Consider the following 20,723-nt stretch of genomic DNA (forward strand, 5'->3'; position numbering starts at 1 on the left):
ACGCCCAGGAAAAAGCCAACCTATTAAATAGGTACTTTGCGTTGGTCTTTCATCAGTCCCATGGGACGCCCATGACCGCTACAGGGCCGGGAAGTCCGGGTGAGGGTGATCCCCTGCCCTCCATTAATGCTGACTTTTTGAAGGAACATGAATGAGCGAAAACACTGGGGAGAGGTAAGAAAAGGTTATATTTATGTTTGCAGGTGTGAGAGACTTGGCAGAGATCCACACACGTTACAAACTTACACTTCTGAATACCTTAATGCTGACCTTAACAGTCTGTCTGTAGCTGCACTACTGCCCATACCTAAAATCAGATATTTTTTACTTAATCTAATGTTAATAATTATCTGAATTGCAATCAAAGTATACCTGCAGCTATAACTAGCCTACCTATTACTTCTGTGTGCATTAGCACATTCTTCCCATGCTGTCCTTCCCTCTACCTGCTTTCTGGGTCACTGTGGAAAATACAACCACATCTTGTGGATCTTATCTTGGAACAGAATCTGCTCCAGGTTAACAATGTATATTTCATGTTTAATTTTTATATGGAGTGTGACACTCAGAAAGTTTCATAGTTAGCCTTCGTTGCCTGAGTTAACTGAAAACAATTAAAAACATTTGCTATTGGAAGGATAAGATTACCTACTAGTTTTCTTTTTCACTACTACTCTTTGTCCCAGGTACAAAGTGAAAGCAGCTGAAATCTATTTCATTTTTTCTAGGATCAAAGGAAAGTAGGGCTGGAAGGGACCTCATGAGGTCATCTAGTCCAGCTCCCTGCCCAAGGCAGAATTCTCTCTCACTAAACCATACCAGCCAAGTGTCTGCCCAAACTGCTTTTGAAAATTTCCCAGCTTGGAGATTCTACAACTACTCAAGATAGCCTGTTCCAATGCTTCACCACCCTCATAGTCAGAAAGTTTCTCCTAATCTCCAATGTAAATTTCCTCTGCTGTAGCTTGAATCTGTTGTTCATAGTCCTCTCCCTTATGGCCAGAGAAAAGCCCATCTTCATCCTCTCTATAAAATGCCCTGCAGGTATTTGAAGACTATTATCAAATTCCTCCCCAGTCTCCCCAGACTCAATAATGCTTTATAGGCCTCTGAAATACAACATTAGTGGTTACCATCTATACTTTTCCCAGAGCCTGATAAAGGACCTTTGAGCCCGAAAGCTTGCAGAAAAAGATTATTTTTTTGTGATTTCTCAGTTGGTCTAATAAAAGGTATTATTTTGGAACCAAGAGTTCTAGATTTTTGTATTCCTTTTTGTTTCAGACCGACACAGCTACCAAGTACATCCCTGACACATTATAGGCCTCTGACAACTTCCGTCATCTTCTGCATTCCCAGGGAGCTTCAGCTTTGGTGAAGCTTTCAACTGCTGCATTCTTCCACTGACATTCATTATTTCCTTCAAGATGAAACTGGATGCTTATCTTGCTGGGATCCTATGACCCCAGCTGACTTCCTGCCCTTTGGGCGGGGGGCTGGACTCGATGATCTTCCGAGGTCCCTTCCAGCCCTGATGTCTATGAAATCTATGAAATCACACACCAAACCCAATGAAGTGAAGCTACATTTGACAATGCGCATCATCTCAGGAATTCTTCAACTGATCCCTCTCTATCATGGCTCCCAGGCCTAAGCAACATTGTTCCCCAATCCAAGGCTGCTGCTGTACGACAAGTTCTTAAATCCACCTGCTGCACATCTACCATCGTGACACCCACTGTGGTCCAAACTGCTGCACCAGGACCGCACCATGGAGACCCCCTGGTGTGAGGAATGGAGGTCGACATTATTACCAAACAATTTCCTTATAACAGATCCTACCGTCTACCCACTCAGCTTCAACCTGCCACATCATCAGTGGGACTTGTTAAATAGGTTCCAGAAAGGGCAAAATCTATGTGCAGCCAACCTCCACCATCAGGGTCTTCACAACAACCCAGACTGTAGCTGTAGCAAAACACACCATGCTGCATATTGTCGATGACTGCCTGCTGACTGTTCAGTAGCAGACTACAGGAACTGCACATGGCCACTAAGGATGCTACTGCATGGCTCAGCAATTATGCACATGCTGACTGAGTGAGTGAAAAAAGGGACAATGGGAGATAGAGGAGAGCAGAAGAGAAGAAAGACACAAAGAAATGGAAGAGATTGAAAGCCAGCCAGGGGAAAAGAAGCATGAGAAAAGTATTCTACAATGTAGCAGAAAAGTAGAAGCTCCTCCTTTCATAAACCTCTCCCTGGCACTTGGTGCTGTGCCTGGTCTTTATAGCTGGCACCATCATCTTCCTTGTGTCCAGAGCATGACACAGCATAGCAGGTTTTCCTTTCTTGCAAAGCTTCTGTTTAGCACTGTGTATGTACCCACAGCACTCTGCTGCTAAAGAAACCCACACCTGGGAAGGAGTGATCACAAAAGTATAGCCCACAAAATGGTGCCTGTGAACCAATTCTTCCTCTCCAAGCTGCAGCTAGATATGGAGTCATTAGATGAACAACAAACAGATTTGCCACTTGGAATCTACTACTAAAAATAGAGCATTTCCATGCCCCCAAACAGCGGTAGCACAACAGTTCAACTTTACAATGCATGGTGGACAGGATAGGACAGCTAAAGGAAATAGGAGTAACCCATTCTCAGAGCCAACTTGTTGATACCTACATTGTACATCAGGATTTTATAGCTTCTTTTAGAAAAGACACTGCCTGGTGGCCAGAGAACCAAAGTGCTTGGACTCTATTCTCAACTCAGTCCCAATATGTTCTCTGTACCTCAGTTTACCTACCTATCAGTGGAGGTAACTTCACAGGTGCTCTAGTACTTGGAGGTCCTAGTCATAGATCAGGACCCCATTGTATTAGGCATTATAAACAAAGAATTCAAGCACAGCCCTTGGTCCAAACAGTTTACAGTTTAAAGGTCTGAAAACCTGCTATACAACTATGGAGAATTACTTGATCTCCAAGGCACCTCACATGCAGCAACAAGAATGACAAAAGGGAGAGCAGAGTGGAGCAAGGCACAATGTAACAGAGGTGGGCTCATCTCCCATGCCACAGGTGATATCCGTTTTTTTCACAGCTTTCAAAAACATGCAAAACCAGAGATCCCCAGGAAGGAGGACATTCTTTCCCCCAGGCTACCCAGGCCAAAATTATCAGTTACCTCCACTTCTCACTTACCTCAAGAAGCAGCCATGTACAGTCTAAGGAAGAGCCAGGCTACACCATATCAGAAGCAGCCAGAGTAAAGGACACTGTACCCCTGGGGAAAGGAAACAGAGTGTAGTATAACATACTGATACAAGGCCATGTGAGCCAATGAAGTTTTCCAAACCAGAAGCATCCTTTGGTACCCTTTTCTCCAATTGAGCAGAGTAAGTTTAGTTTGCAAGGAAATCTCCTGTGAGCATCAGTATTTAAAGCTGGAATCTGAATTTCTAGATGATCCCACTTTGATTTTGAAATTGTGGACATGGAAAGTAATAAAAGTAGTATTCTATTAATATTACATGAACCTCAGTTTACCTGATTGATAGGAAGAAATAAACAGGGGAGGAAAAAATGAACTTATGGTAACTTAAGGGAATGTTGGAGGAGAATGCCAGCTTCCCAACTGGATAGCTCCATCTAAGCTGCAGTTTATTCTTCCCAGGCTCAGAAAAGGGGCATTAACACATTACAATCTGCCCAGAGAGGAAAGGAGGTGAGCTGGCAGCATCTGTGAGAAATCAGCCTTTCATAGAATATGGCAGCGGCTGCCTGTCTCTCCCAGCCCAGAAGCTAGGGATTGTTTGTTTGTGTAGAACTTAACTCAAAACTTTCAAGACAAAAGGGAAAAAATAGCTAAAACTAAGGCACGCTGGCATTCTTTGTTTTATCCATTTCCTCTGCTGCATTCATTTTGCATGAATAAAATTACTTTGTTCTGAAGAAACAGTTTTCAAATCACTTTAATCAGCTGCTGCTCCCAGACCCCTGGAGGAAATGGGCTTGCTGGTGCTGAACACCACTGGACCCGTTGTGTTATTGCTAGACTTAGAGAGGTAGTAGGACTCCCTGGTTCATGCCAGAGAGGCATGAAAATAGTCAAATCTGCCACTGGAGAAGAGGGAGCTAAGCAGGATCTAAAGCACAACTTGACCTATAACTGTGACAAACATTTTATAACCTGGTCAGCATAAAATTCACCACCTCCTAATAATCGCACAAAATCAGATACAGATAACAAAATCTGCAAAGTAAGAGGAAAGCTAATCTTATCACTGCCAAACAGAATCAATTTCTTCTGTCATATACTGAGGAAGCCAGGGGACACCACTACCACACCATTCTTAAGTAGTTAGTACTGGCATGTAAGTAGTCTACTGTTCCCTACATAGTCTCCCTATGTGGGGACATACCATAGAAGTCCAGTGTTCACACACACTTGCCCCTGGAGAAATTTCCTAACTCAGAAAAAAACTTCTTTCAGAATCAGAATCTTCTCTAGGGGTAGGAGAGGAGGGAAGTTCTTAATTTTTCTGGCTGGAAGGAACCTTTGTATTAACAATACATTTTTGCTTTCCACAAAATGTTCCCATTACCCAATTCTCTTGTACATGTGAACCACAGACCTGCTTATCCTGTAAGTAAAAAATAATCACCTTTCAAATATGTAAGAGATAGATATAGATACTCTACCAAAGGCAGAGGTGAATTGAATGGAATGAGCATTTCCAAGAAGAAAGCTCTTATAGGGTGACTTCTGCAGCACAGCTAGGTAGATTATCTACTCTCTCAACCATTTCTACAAATGTTGGCAAATATATATGATCTCCATTTAGGTATTCATAAATACATGTTAAATGGAAGGAAGGCCTTTTTTTTTTTTTTTTTTTAACCTGCATTCCATCAGAGATTCCCCCTGCCCTGCCTCCCGCCGCCGCCGCCAAAAAAAAAAGCTCATCACTGTTTCCAGCATCCTTCTTTCAGCATTTAAGTTTCTCTCCTCTAAGACTAACTACAGATAAGTAACCAGGTTCCTCCTCATTGCCTTGCATCCCCAGGTATTCCCAAAAAAAAGCACTCCAAAAAAAAGCATGAAGTTTAAACATAGTGCTTGGAGAGCTATTTCTCTAGGAAATGAATAGGGGTTGATTCATAAGCTTTCCAAAGCCCTCCAAAGTGATAAACTTACTTAGGTATCATTCTCAATGGATGCACAACACTTTGAAAGTACTATAGTACTTAATATCAACTGCCCTGAATCTTAGCCCCGAGCTCCTTGAAAGTTAGTCCCCAGGTCTGCCAAAAAGATCCATAATAGTTCATGCTGACTTGGTGGAGGTGATATTCTTCAGTGGATTCCTCATACCAGTTACATCCATTAAACAGAGAATGTCACTTATTAGTTCTACCCTAAGAGTTAGCCTAAGAGTAAGATTTATTATTCATCACCCAAAAAGCCTGGCCAGGGTGTTCCCTCCCCTGTGGGAACCCCTTTCCCCAGTAACTCATGACTCCAGGGCCGTGCGGGTGGTCAGTGTCCCCTCGGCCAAGCTGTTCCTTGCTGCAGGGGCCTTTCAGGCCTCTGGCTCCATCTGGGCCACCTGCCTGCTAGTAGCCCTGAGCACCATTGTGTGCTTCTCGAGGCTCTTTCTGCTCAGGGTTGGGGGCCTGGGCCGCCTTGTGTGGTCCCAGGACCTTGGTCTGGCTTGTACTTGCTGTGAAGCAAAGCCTGCACTGAGGCCTGGCTGCATGCCAGGGGTTGGAGACCCAAGCCACCTCAAGCAGCTCCCAGGGTCTTGGTCCCTCAGGGCTGCCCGTGCACCGTCTCCTGCACCAAGTTCCTGGCCTTGGGCCAGGGTTAGGGATCCGAGCTGCCTCAAGTGGCTCCCAGGGTCTCGGTCCCGCTGAGACCCTCCGGAGGGTTCAGCACTATCTGCACTGAGAGGCGGGGCTGGAGACCCAAGTCGCCTCATGAAGCTCCCAGGGTCTCTCTGCCATGCACCGAATGGAAGCTGTGGCTATCCAGCGCTCTTGTTTCGCCAAGGGGGTGTTCGGGCTCATCAGGGCACTGGCCTCTGCCCAGCTGGCCAGCTCTTCTTAGCCCCCTCTCTCTCTTCTCCGTCCCCCAACACGTCTGCCACGTGCTGGGCATGCAGCTCATTTTATTCTCTTGGGGGGCTCTGCCCCTGAAGTTGTGCCGGACCAGCAGAGAGCAGTCTTGTACCAGGTCTAAGACTTTTCTTTTTTTTCCCTCTTTGCCCCAGCAGAGGCGGGGCAAACCCCTCCCAACAGCTACCCGACTGGTGGACGGACTCCACCAATCAGAAAAGGATTCTCCAAGTCCAGCTATGCTGGGCTGTATCGGTAAGTCTGCCATGCATCTAAATTTATTTAAAATGCACCAGTCATTCAAAGTGCAAAAGATTCTGACTCCAAAGCAAGTACTGCTGTGTATAGCTGATAAGACCCACTGGTAATGGTATCCAGCAATGTTTCTATCAATGGATCCCGGTGTTACAAATCCATGTACTTCAAACAGCAGATGCAATTACTAGATAAATCATGCACAACTAGGGAGACAGAACTAGATGCCTGGTCCTTCAGCCTGAAAAGTACACACAACTTCCCTCTGAGGTGAGGGAAAACTGTAAATTGCGGGAGTAACAGTCCATACTTACTCTGGATAACAGCAATGAAAAAACATCATCATGTACACACTCACGAAGCACTCTGCACTGGGAGAACACCAGCAGGGGAGTAAATTGATTGTTTGTGATCTAAGCTACCTGGCATGGTGTTTATTCACCTATTCAAGGTTCCTAAAGCATTTTACAAATGAAGGTAAATACCCTCTTCTGCAGATTAAGCACCAAAGCTCATCCCACCTAGTCAACATCTAAATGGTACTTAAGTATCTGTGAGCAATTCCCTTCCACCTTGCTGGAATCCTGTGCAAAAACAGCTAATGCAAAAAGGTGGGCAAGTGTTTCCCATCCTTGTCACTTTTTGTAACTCAGTTTTACCACTAAAATAAAAATGCATTACACAAGTAGAGGGTGTAGGCTGTAACTTTGAACTCGAAAGCTTGCTTAATAACTATTCTCCAACTATTTGGGTTGGTCTAATAAAAGATATCAAATTCACCCAAGGAACCTTGTCTTACACAAGTAGAAGCATTCCTGTTTTGTCAGGGATTCAAGCAGGAAGGAATGGGTTTGCTCTAAGCAGAACAACAGAACCAATATCAAAGGATAATGATAAAAGCTGTTATGATTTAATGGTACATCTGTGTCATTCTGTAATGATACAAGTTAGCAAAACTCCTTTGGCTGTAAGCCTTCTTTGGGTTCAAAGTTAGGGCAATTTTGCTCACTTGTGTCACTGCAAGATTGTGCAGATGCAACAGTCAGGCTGTCGCATGCTTCCAAGCTGCAGCTCCCCTGCCCCTTTTAAAGCACCTATAACATTGGTTTGTACATGCCCTTTGACACCTAAGCTCCACTCAGACACCTAATCAGTGGACTATGATCTGGCCCGCAGCTGTACAGAAAAATTACAGGCTGATCTGGTATTAAAATCCAGGAGGCTCTGTCCACTAGATCACATTACTCTGTGTGGTATTATCATGTTTCTGGGGCACAGTTCTGTTTTTGGATCTAAATGTGCCCCATCCTCTCTCAGTCTGCATGAACTGAATGTATATCTAGCAATAATATAAGGGTTTCAAATTTAGAGCAATAGCATGCTGTTGGGGCCAGTGGTTTTAGGCATGTTTTACATTTTATAGATATCACTGGGTCCCAACATATCAGCAAAATGTGAATAGATTTCTGGAGCCAACAATCCTAACCAAGGCTTTCCAAGGGCTCTGTCTGTAAATTCCTATCTGTAACATGGTTCCTTACTGCTACCAAATTACAGAACTGTTACTGTGTCTAAATTAGAGCATCCATTCCCAAACCTTCCCTCTCCTCATTTTTCTGCCTTTCCTCCTCCCCAGCGCCCCCCCATCCCCCGCCCCCCCCCCAAAAAAGAATGAAAATCTAATACCACAGCTGAAAAAGAGCAACATGCAGCAGGACCATGAAAACAAGATTTCTATAGGTGGGTGTCAAGTACCACTTCTCTGGAACAAGACTAAAGGACAGGGTTTCACAACAACAAAGCTTCAATAGTTGGCAGCTGGCCTTGAGGCGCTTACTGCTCAACTCCATCCGATTACAAGGGGCATCTCTCATGCTGCACCCATATCTAACTCCACCCCACACTAGCCTGCTGTTCTCAGTCTTCATGGTAAATTGACATCAAACACTTGCTCAGGAAACTGAGGTTAGAGGGAATGGTATTTATGTTAAAGAGATTAATCCCACATTTTGTCATGCTTCCTCTGCTATATTTTGTTTTATAGTGCCTCATTCTGACTGTGTGCTTCAAATCTGGGCTACTGGAAGCCAAGAGCTATGCAGACAGAAGGCAGACATCTCTGCATAATGTAAAATGAATTACAGGTTGAGGCTCAGAATCCAGTATGCCTCCATATTATATACACAGAGATTACCCTCACACAGGCACTAGGCACACCAAAGGAAGCCAAAAAGGCAAAGGGAGCATGTCCTGGACACTGACTAAAATGAAAGAAATCACAAAGTGAGCTGGTGAATTCTGACAATCAATGCAGTAGGACTGGAACAGGGCTGTTGGATAAAGGCAAATACAAACTTACTTTAGCCTGTTTTTTGCAGCCACTCACCAGGTTTACCAGTTAGTCAAATCTCACCAGCCTGTGAGAGCTGTGACCCAATACAGCTGAGCTTTGAATTAGAAGTCACTCAGTCTGCAGGGCAGCAGCTCTGCCAGGTGAGGTGTAAGAGCTCCTGATGTGCTGATCTAGTACAGAAACACATCTCGTCTCAGCTGGAATTTCCTCGTAAATACGCAGGCCTCTTGATACAGTAGAAAAACAGTCCAGACAGTATGAATCATAGCTTTTACTGTGCTGGTTAAAGATATGGCTATTGAAATTCCCATTATCCTCCCCAATCCTCATATACTCAATATGATGATTTAATTATATACCTGTAATTCGGTTTACATTGTACAAGAAGGTAAAAGGTAAAGAGATTCCAGTCAATGACACTTGAGATAAGGAAATGAGTCATTAGAAAGCAAAGCACTATAACGCTGCATTTAGACAAACATCTTCTAATGTGCAGAAAGAGACCTTAAAATCCTCTCAACCAGGGCAGGCAGGAAGTTTTGGCAAAACCTAACCTAAAAGTACATTTCTAGACTTTAAGATTATGAAAATGAAAATAACTTGTCAACTATAAATCAATGCAGTATTGTCTTCCTAAATCTGCAGGCAGACAGCTTCAGCACCTTGCCATGCTCCGAACTTTTCTACGCTGTAGCACTAGTAACTAACCTAGATTTTCAGAGAGACAAATAGGAACTCAGGGGCAGGAGTGAAACTGAAGAAAAAAATCAGGTCAGTTTAATTTTACAGCCCCTGGAAAAGCTCTAAGCAGCAGAGGCATGGAAGAAGAAGTAGAACAGCAGGAGCCAGAAAAACAAGGGAGGGTCAGAGTAAGCAGAGATCTCATCTGCCCCCGTAACAAACCAGCAGATGAGAAATGAGAAAATTCAGAATACCCCTTTTCTTGAGAATGGGGACAAGAGAAACATTCTGTTTTATTATGGTTATTTATAGTAGTGTGTAAGGACCAATCATGGTCAGAGACCCCTTGTATTAGGCATTATACAAGCATGGAATAACCAGTATCTGCTCCAAAAAAATGAATATCTAAAAAGTCAGAACAAGTAAAAAGAGAGTAATGTATAGGCTGTGTGAACAGTGTGATTTCAGACAAATGCAGCAATTCTGTGATTTCTGTGAATAGGAGCATGGGATTTTACTGAGCGAGAATAAGCTATCCATCAAACACCTACTTGCTAGAGACTGATGCAAGACATTTAGAATTTGATCTGAGTTTAAGCGAAGTCCTTTACAAGGAAGGCCTTTCATACATCTGCTGTTTTGTAGCATATCTCTGTAAGGGATGAAAATGAAGTTGCCATCCCATTTGGCAACTGAGATCCCTCCATGTTTCATATCAAGCTGAAACTAGTAAATTCTCTCCTCTGACTGGATGAAAAAAAGGGAAGAGTACTGATGGTAATAGGAAAGGAAAAGCATGATGTGGAAACAAGTGTGGGAGGACAATAGATATAGACAGGGTCATCCCTGGGGGGCGCGAATCCAGGAGACTGCCCCAGGCCCTGCGCTTTGGGGGGCCCCATGGAGCCGGGGTGGCTTCGCGTCCGGCCACTTGCCAGCCCCTGCCACGTCTGGGACCTGTACCCTGCTATGGCCGTCTCTGGATATAGAACAGGAGATAGAGAATACAATGCCCAGTAAGGGAAGGAGACCAAAAACACAAAAGCATCAAAAACTGCTTAGGACGAAATACATTATGATCTCTTGGAAGGAAATGTGAAATGAAAGCAAGCAAGAAAAGAAACAACAAAAGCAAGGGATGCAGTGAGAAGAACTAGCTGAACACTATCTGCAAATTTATTCCTCAGCAAATCTTCCCAGTGTTAGTAGAGTAGTTAAGCCAATCAATACTCTCAGGATTGAGAGAGCTCTCTAAGTGGTTGAGCTTACTCAATATCTGTCAGAGATATTTTTGACAGATGCCGGGAAAGCCCAGAACAAATGCATCTAACAAATTTGTTTTACTGCTAATTCAAACTAGCCCTAGTGTTAACTGTCTTTTTGTAAGTGAATATTAAACAGAACGGAAGGTGACGGTCAATCTGTTACAGGAAGACAATCAGCAACACAATTATTTTATTTCTGTAAATTATAGGGGGCATGACAGCAGAGGCACTGATCACCCTGAGAGGCAGGGGTTGGAGAAGGCCTTCAAGCCCTGCATATTACATCCTTTTCTATCTGCTAGTGTTGTCAAACTTCAGTGTCCCCCAGTCTCTCCACAAAGAGAATCTGTGACACTAATAATCTTGACTCAGGTTCTACCCAGTCTCTTGTACAACAGAGATTTCTGCAGCAGCCTCAGCTAAAAGTTCCACACAGAATTCAGAAAAAGCTTCTACAAGGAAGTGAGCGATAATAGTCAGTTTGTCACACCTTGCATCATTTGAATTTTCAAACCAAAAGTTGCTGTATGGGATACTTGGATTTCTAACAGCATGCAGTGACAGCAGTAAATACACTGATACGGGAAGAGGAAAAAGCCAGAAAGTATAACAGACTAAAAGTGGACTGTGTGATCTAAGGCAGTACATAGAAGAGCCAGGAGGTAATCAGGCTCATGACAAAGGGGAACAGGTAGAGGGGACAGAAGGATAAACCTCAAGTATTTTTATGGCCTAGGCCACAAAAGAATTCGTAGGGCGCACATAATTAAGAAAAACATACATGCACTGCACCATAACAGACCATAACAATGAATCAAGGAGGAGGCTAAGAGAAAGAAAGAATTACATGCGACAGGAATTAGTCATGTAAATTAACACATTTTTCTTGGGTTCTTAGCTACTATGTTCATGAAAGCAGTATAAGTGCATAGAACAGAAGTGTTCCTCACCCCCAAATTCTCAAATACAATCCTCTGCCCACTGCTGCCTTCTACCCCTGCCAGTAATTAATATATTATTAACCATGTTTCCATTAGCTATCAGCATTACCTCACCATTAGGCTTCAGGGTTAACAGCTCTGTCAAGTTACATGCAGGAAGGCTACACAATAGGCTGTTCGCAGACTCAAGACAGCACCACATTCACACAGTTCCCATTTTGCAGGTTTTCTAGGCAGCCATGCATGCTAGAAATTTAACTTTTCTAAATAAAAGAATGTAAGGTTCTAAGTATAATTCTGAGGCAAAGGGTAAATTTTGTGGAAAATTATGCAGCTAAAGAATAAATTTGGTGCCATGCCTTTATGGAGCGGCACACGCATACTGATCTCAGGGAGCTCAGGTTCACCCGAGTCACATTTGCTATCAGCAGGAGTCAGCAAAGAATGGCACAGGGGCACTACACAGGGTAGCTGTATGGAGCTAGTAGAAATGTAGTGTTCACATCTTCCCAGCTAATTTCTAAAGACAGAAATTATTCCTGGGAACAACATAAAAAGGCCACCCATAGAGATTAATAGTACTAACCAATGTATATACAGGAAAAAAACTTTCATCTGGGAAGCTATAAAAAAATCTGAGTGACAGAGTGGAGAAAGACCCGCAGCTGCTATTCTGCAGGCGGCAATCCTAAATCAGCAGGCAGTTAAAATTTTTATCTGTGAATAATTTAATTGCAGGCCGGATGGAAGGAAGCTCAGAGGCCATCAGTGGAAGGACACAGCCTGAGAAGTACCTGTCAGAAAGGGAAGTTGGAGCAATTCTCCTCAGGAATAGGATCAGAAAAAAGTAAGACTTGGTGGGGGAAAAAAGGGAGAAAGTTCAGAGGGATTAAGCCGAAACCAAATATGTTTGTGTGGAGAATAATGAGAAGATATTTAGAGTCTTCAGAAGCTGAAATTTATGTCAGGAATACCCAGGAAATATTATGAGCACCTACAATTATTACTAATCAAAAATCCCAGCAGGGGAAGAGAAGAGAAAGAAAAGAGGATTTAATTTAATAAAAGCTCATGAGTATGCCTGAGCCCATTCTTTTCTATACAGAAAAAGTATCCAAATGAGATGTTACAGAATGCATGCAAACGCACAGCCCAAGCCTTGGATTGCATACTGCTCCAGCATCCCTCAAATCACCAGACTGAAGCAGATGTCTTCCCTTCCCCCATGGCTCTTATGAATGGGAACATGAAGCTAAGAATCTGTTAGGAAGCTAATCCTCATCTTCAATATCATGCTGTGTCCCAATGGACTTCTTTCCCTCCTTTTCTGACTCCATCACTTTCTTTCAACTCCATCTGACATGACTGATGAATGTAGGGTACAGAGAAGCTGCTCCAGCTGGATAATTCTGAAAAATATTTCCAAGACAGGGCTTCCAGCCAGCCAGTTTCAAAACAAGACACCTACAAAGCTCTGGGTACAGCACTTCTCTTTTTGATGTTGATAATCCATGAGGGCAAGCAGGGGTCCATAACATGTGTGCATGTCTGGGGGTTCCCTGTGGAGCTCTGAAGAGAAAGAAAGACTGTTATGATCATTTCAGCAAACTCATTAAAGAATTACGTCGGTATAATCATACACATACTTAATACACTTATATAAATACAATCACACATAGGCCTCTGATGTGCTCATTAAAAAATTTCTCTTCTGAAACCCTAGAGGCTGAGCAACGACCATATTAGCATTTTGGAAACAACTTGCACAACAGGAAGAGCAACTTCACAGGGGGGAAACTCCAGCAGGGAGACAACAATTCAACAAGAGAGAAGACATACAGTATCAACGGAAAGTACACTTGGAGCAGACAGGACAGATGCAAAAGCCCTTGGTGGTGGTATGAGAAGATGTATTTGTTTAATAACTCCATGCTTCAGCCAAGGCTTCAGACCAGTGAAATGAAAGGACAGATACTATTGGTCTGTCTCCAAATCACTGAAAAGCTTCCATAAAAGATTTTGGCAGACGAAGTTCTTTGGGTGAATCTGATATCTTTTATTAGACCAACTTAAATAGTTGGGGAAAAAAATTCTTAGCAAGCTTTCAGGTTTAAAAACCCTTCGTCAGGCTGAGGAAGTTTCAGCAGTTGGTGTGTGCTCTTCCTGGATGGAATGAAAAGTAAAGAAGCCAGCAGCTGGGCTGGTGTGCATACAAGACAGGCAGTCAGTGAAGATGTAGACTGAGGAGTCAGTGGGTGAGAGACAGGCGGGGCGGGGCGGGGCGGGGGGGGGCAGGTTATAAAATGTCATAAATCCAATGACTCCATTTAGTCCATGATTTTTTGTATCCAGGAGGCTGATGAAGTGAAATTCGTAGGCTCCTCTGTGAAAAGTGTTTTGTAAATTCCCTTTGAGGATTAGAACTGAGAGATTGGAGAGAGAGTGGTTTTCTTGTGAGAAATGTGCCCCCACTGGTAATTAGGTATTCCTGTCTTTGATAGATTTCCGGTGTGCATTCATTCTGGTGTGCAGTTGTTGTTTGGTCTGTCCTACATATTTTATACCCTTCCCTTGAACCCATATGGAAAATCCTCAAACAACTGCAACCCATACTAGAAGGAGACCCTATTCTTAAAGAGATCTTCCCAGAACCACCCATCCTAGCCTTCAAACAAGCACTGAACCTCGCTAACCTCATCACCAGAAGCAAACTTCCTCAAGCCCAGAACACACCGAACAGATCCAGACCATGCAATGACAAGAAATGCAAAACATGCCAACACATCTCCACCACACCCACAGTTACTACACCTCACAACAGAGCCATCAGAAGCCCTGAATCTTACGGCTGCACCCCCAGAAATGTAATATATCTCATCCAATGCACCAAATGCCCTGATGGAAAATATGTAGGAGAGACCAAACAACAACTGGGCACCAGGATGAACGCACTCCGAAAATCTATCAAAGACTAGAATACCCAATTACTGGTAGGGGTACAGTTCTCACAAGAAAACCACTCTCTCTCCAATATTCATTCCATCCAGGAAGAGCCCACATTAACTGCAGAGGCTTCCTCAGCCTGACAATGGTTTTTTAAACCCGAAAGCTTGCTAAGAATTTTTTTTCCCCAACTATTTAAGTTGGTCTAATAAAAGATATCAGATTCACCCAAAGAACCTTGTCTGCCTATGTCCCTAGACCAACATGGGTACAACTTACATCCCCATAAAAGACTTTCACACTCATGGCCTAAGCATGAATTTGAACTCAGTCTCCACGGGCGTACTTGGCTGGTGACATAATTTATATCCTGATGCACGAAGGCCAGAAGCATCATTTCCAGGTGCAGCACAACAAATAATAGAGCTATTCAATGAACTAAATCCTGAAATTCAACTCACCAGGTCTGCAAATCTATTAAGTTTATTCATAAACAGTAGGATTGATAAGGAATTTTGCTCATATAAATGTTGATGAACTAACTAATTTGAACTTTTATTTGGGAGAAAACTGAATGATACTGGCTGCCCTGGTCAGCAGGTATTATAAAGTGGCAATAAGAAAAAATGAATGAAAAAAGTCCACAAAATAGCTCATAACAGCCCCAAGAGACTGCCATGTTCGGTACATTGAGGTTTCAGCAAAAAAAAAAAAAAAATCACAGAAGATAAGTTGTTTTGTTTTTTTTCAAACAAGGTACATTTTTTAAATATTCCTGAATTTAATTTCAAAAGCCACCAGTGCCAATTGCCTGCCTACTCCAGCCTTCAACTGCTGCAAGATCCCACATATTGCATATCACTCTCCCTGCACCCAAGTGTAGCATACATCAGAACAAGCTCTCTAGTCAAAAGGACAACCTTTAAATTTATACCCAAAGGTGCCCCTGCTGCTCCACAAATCTTAGTTTCTTTCACACCAGAAATGATAAATCACCACATGGGAATGTTTCCTGTGTAATTCTCTAATGCAGTAATTCTCTCGAGCTTTCTCCCCATCTTCGTTTTTAAATTTGGTCTATGCCCCCATGTCTGGGCCTTAGCCATTGGAAAAATGTTCAGGAAGGCCCAACACTATTTTGTTGTGGGGAACTGGACAAATTAAAAAAAAACAAAACTGGCCAAAAGCATTTTAAATACCGCTCCAGTAACGCTCCAAGGAGACAGTCAATATAAACAGGGGTGACTGTATTTACATAAACATATATGTACACATCTCCCTCTCTCTCCCCCTCCCACAACTTTCACCGCTGCAGTGGGGGAATATAACAAGTCAGACTGCAGCAAAGAAATTTCATTTCTTACATGCAGCACTAAGCCAAAGCATAAAAGGGGTATTAGAGAGCAGGAGTGTGAGAGAGAGCATGAAAGAGAGGTTGAAGTATAGTCAATATTCATTGCAAAGAGTGCCTTACCTTTCCCTTTAACTTGCAGAGGTTACATCACCCTTTGAAACAGAGCCATAAGCAAGAGCAAGAACTGCATATGAATCTCCCTTTCTCTGGATGTCTTGGGGAAAGTGAGTGGGGAAAGGAAAGAGCATGCACTCAAGTGAGCATTCATGCTTCAGCTGGCTGGAGGATGAGGCTCTGCAGCAAAGTCCTTAAGACCTTCTCAGGGCTGCTGATCTCATCCAAGAAACTGAAAGAGCATCTCAGCAGGACACTGCCAGCCTCCCTTTCAGTCTCCTCTCCCTGACGGCCATTCTCTGGCAAGCAAAATGTCAAGAACCAGGCGGGGGCGGTGTTTGGAGAAGGAGGGAGGTGGAGGGATAAGAGATTCTCACCATCCATCAACCTCAAAACCTATTCAGTAGAGACTTGAATGGAGCCAGCATTTCATTCTCCATGGTAACAAGAGATGGAAGGAGGATGGGGAAAGAGAAAGAGACAGAAAGAGGGGCAAGTTAAGAACAGGCCAGGGAGAAACTGATGTTGAAGGGGCTGGAAGAGTTGTAAACCTTGCAGAACAAGCTTTACATGGAAGAAGATAAAGCACCTCTCCTGCCTTTACAGAATTCTCCATGCAATAAGCTGTCTTGAGATCAGGGTGAGATGCCTTTTCTGTGAGCAGACATATCGGGGGTGGGGGAAGGAAATCACTCACTGATCTAATCTTTCTAAGATCAGAAACTTCCTCTGGCACTGAGGGAGGCCAAGGAGGAGTTACTGTTATGGAGACTGCTGTAGTCCTCCTAAGACTAGTACAGGGCTACCCTACCGCCAGCAGATGTACTTCCATGCTACAAAATGAAGCCACTAATGCAGTTTCAGTCTGTCAAGCACCTTCCCCAATCTTAAACAGGGGGCAGGGGGTCACAGTTGTTTCTGATTGCCAGCCTGGCCTACATAACTATTCCTTCTCATCTCACATGTAAATAAACTGGCAGTATTTTACTGCTACAAAACCAAATGCCCTGGAAGCAAAGAAGCCTGCCCAATTTTTTTCAATGGTGTATTGAAATGAAGTAAGATAGCAGCCACTCACTCAAAAACCAGGGATCACCTTTGCCAAGCTCAGGGGAGTCCTGGGTAATTCAGCTCCTATTAACATTTCAGCCCTGGCCGTCTTCCGAACTTTCTTTCCTATTTTATATTCATAACTTGAGCTGTCACAGCCAGAACTTGCACAACGGGGAAATTACTTTTGGATTCGAGCACGTTTGTGTTCCAAGCCGGCCCCATGCAGCTACTGAAAGAGTCTTGGGCTAAAGCACTTATGCAAGATAACCAAACAAAGGAATGAAAAGCCCTGCAAATCCTGGCTGCTGCCACTGCCGTCTTATTCTTTCTTGAATTCCTTCCACAGATTTTTTTCCTGAAGGTCAGATTTAAATCTCCCTCCCCCACTCCAACCCAGCACCTCTCAATTCCTAGTTTGTTCTTGCTTGTGGTATTGTATGTGGAATAGACTAGCACCGTGCTTCTCTATAGCCTTGTCTATACACTGGGCTTTTTGTTAAATGTGACCTGCAGAGCTGCCTTGAATTCTCCCAATAACCCAAAGATATCAGCACGTACGTTTAAAAGCCTTAATCGTTTAAAAACAAAAACTATAATAACTTTTCTTTTGCGTTTAGCTCCTATTCAAAGTTTCATTTTTGGACGCACTTTTACCCCTCATCTCTTAACAATTTGGTAATTTGGTTTCTGCCAAACTGACATTATAACCCCCAAGAAGACTTTCATTGCACCTTATTCACCCAAAAAAGGGCTTCATTCACTCATTCCTTTCAAAAGCATCTGTTTTACAGTACTACATATTTCTACAGAATATGCACCTGCTATTGAAGATAGGTGACCATCTAAGGAAAAATATACTTCATAGATTCATAGATGTTGGGGTCAGAGGGGACCTCAGCAGGTCACTGAGTTCAACCCCCAGTCCTGGGCTTGCCTCCATCAAGGTGATTCTTCTCAGAAAAGACGAGAACAATTCACTTTTAAAAATAAAATGGGAACAACAATCTTATACCTGCCAAGTGCTTTGTTAGGGCAGCACAAAAAGAAGGAAGATATTTTTGCTAGTTGTGACAAAGCAGGATCTCTCCCTGCACTGGCTGCTAACAGTTTCACCTTGATCCTCCTGAAGGTTTGCAAGCATTATTGTTTATCTGCAGTGTGGAGGAAGGATTTTTTTTCCCCTGAAGTGGATTCTAATGTACTTCAAAGACTTGCCACCTGCTAATATGATCCTTTTCTCTTGCTGTGATCTGAAAACAATTCCAAGGGCTAAAGAAAAGCCTTCCCACACCCCCTCCAACTGCAGGCTTTAGGTAAGAAGGAAGACACTAACCATGACACCAACCATGTCACCTATGCTGTGAAAACACATTCAAGAGGCAGAGGGCCTCACCAAATAAGTACTACTGCCTCTTTTCCACCCCCCAACATGACTCTCCTCATCCTGCAACTCATTATGGCCATCAACAGAAGGGGGTGGGGGTGTTTTCCAAAATATACAACTTATTGGCGAGAGAGAATCTATTGTGAAGTTTGCCAAGTACACTAAAGAATATGCACCCCCCCTTTCCTCCCACACAAAAAAGTGGATCTCCTAGCACTGAAGTAGGAAAGAAGCCCACCCAGAGCCAAGGTCTCAGCCGACTGCCAAATTCAAGTACAATACAGCTAACATTCACAGAGCTAACCATCATCTCTGCACCTCAATAGAACACAAGTAAAGGTGAAATACAGCACAGCTGTAGGCTAGTTGAGAAAGAAATCGACTTTGGTCCCATCCAGTTTGGTGGTCTCAGTATAGTTCCCACATTACAAGAGCCACCATCACAGTTGGCACTAATTAGTAGATGAGTTAGGGTGAGCATTAGTGGGACAGCACGGGTTGTTACCCAGCATATACAGGACTATAGCCTCCAGAGATGGTGATCCAGCATTAAATTAATTTACAATTAAAAAAACCCAAAGTGCCCAACACAGAGACCCTTCATGCCTGCTGAAACAGTCAGCAATTCAGGTAACTGTAATAAAACACTATCATGGCTTTTATTAAAGAACCTACTGTATTACATGGGTCACCAATTCAAAGAAGATCACCCTTATCCTTTGCCTTTCTCAACATTAGGAGAAAACAAATTAAATCTCCTATAGTCAAATGAAGGAAGTTAGAAATGAAAGACCTCCATGCATTTGCTACTGTACTGGAACCAGAAAGGAACATAATGACAGCCATCAATATGATGGATGTCCCTAGACTCTTTCCACTTGGGAACTGACTGGACTGTAACAGCTATACCAAGGAGTAGGAGCTAGGGCAGTGATTCTCAACCAAGGTGCCATGTTAGCATACATGATTTACAAGATAAACTCAGATTTCAAATAGGAATCAATATTGTTAAAATCATTCTGATCCGCTATGGTCTTTCTGAATTCTTTGCAACAGAAGAATTGTTCTGTTATTTTTCTGCAGGCAAAAAATGAGTGAGAACTAGCAGCTGGTATTTCCGAGGGGGATTTAAAAGTCTGTCAAGGGTTGCCCCGAATCTGATAAGGTTGAGAACCACTAAGATAGGGTGATTGTGGAAATGGGACACTAACACTTTACAACTATTTATCACACAGGAGGAAAGAAATAAGACTCCCTCAAAAAATCAAAGTGGCTTAGTTTATTAAAAAATATTGTCCATTACCTATAGGATCCAATGTCTGGGCACAAGGTGATGAAGACATTGCGAAAAACAGAAAGGTTATAACCCCAATAACCCCCTTACATCTTAAAGCCAAGAGATTTCTAGACACCATCAACTCTGCTTCTGCATGAGGAATATATGAATAAGACTCACGAGTGATAAACTAATTCCCTTAGTCAAATGCCAAACCCTGAGCACAGGACTCCTCCTGGGCCAGATGTGAACCCATCTTTAGCAGCAGGACAAACAGTGACAGGTTAATGAACCACAGGGATTAACACACCCATCACTCACCACTCTTCTGCCAATATGCATCCCAGTGGGACTTCATACACTGGAATTCGGTGGCAGACCTCGCCCCTGCTTGCCCTGCCCCCAGATTCTGAGCTTCTCCAAGAGCTGCACAGTCTGGATGATACAGCTCTGAAGGCCAGACCCATGGACTCTACCTTTAACACCTCTGTTCTAGATTAACATCACTGTCCAGTGGCTAGGAACCACCCCAGATAGATTCTGAAATGCCCAGCAGGTTGTGGACAATATGGAGGTCACCTTGAGCAGAATTCTTTTCTTCAAACCTGCAGTTAAAAGCATCTACAAAGTGACTCCAACATTTAGATGATTCAGGAAGCAAGCAGGTTTCACGCCTTTCTCTTTTACCCTCTCAATCTGCATTTACCTTTCTATCTCTTCTTCCAGAAAAAACAACGCAACTACAAAACTCTCATTCCAAATCTCCTTCTGGGACTGACACAAGAAAAGCTTTCTTTATTGGTAAGAGCACACAAGAAATCTCAGTAATGTTCAGGTGGGAAATACTATAGGGTGTTTCATAGACCAGGAAAGCCAAGGCTGCAACTGAACTCCAACTAGCTTTGAGCATCAAGGACAATAAAAAGTCCTTTTTCAGATATGTGGGGAGCCGGAGGAAAAGCAGGGGCAACGTTGGACCCCTGC

General features: G+C 43.1%; 1 protein-coding gene across 6 annotated transcripts in view; it reads right to left on the minus strand.

Moving 5' to 3' along the window:
• NDST2 (N-deacetylase and N-sulfotransferase 2) overlaps positions 1-20,723 on the minus strand; it is a 258,226-nt gene that overhangs the window by 161,536 nt on the left and 75,967 nt on the right. For 4 of the 6 annotated variants that reach the window (XM_025212665.1, XM_025212662.1, XM_006016269.3 and 1 more), the window contains one exon: positions 3,205-3,286. The exons of the other annotated variants lie outside the window; for them this stretch is intronic. The gene's annotated coding sequence lies outside the window, so the exon portion shown is untranslated. The remainder of the gene's footprint in view (positions 1-3,204; positions 3,287-20,723) is intronic. 6 annotated transcript variants of the gene reach the window in all.

Source organism: Alligator sinensis, unplaced genomic scaffold, assembly GCF_000455745.1.
Source record: "Alligator sinensis unplaced genomic scaffold, ASM45574v1 scaffold109_1, whole genome shotgun sequence".
Lineage (NCBI taxonomy): Eukaryota > Metazoa > Chordata > Crocodylia > Alligatoridae > Alligator > Alligator sinensis.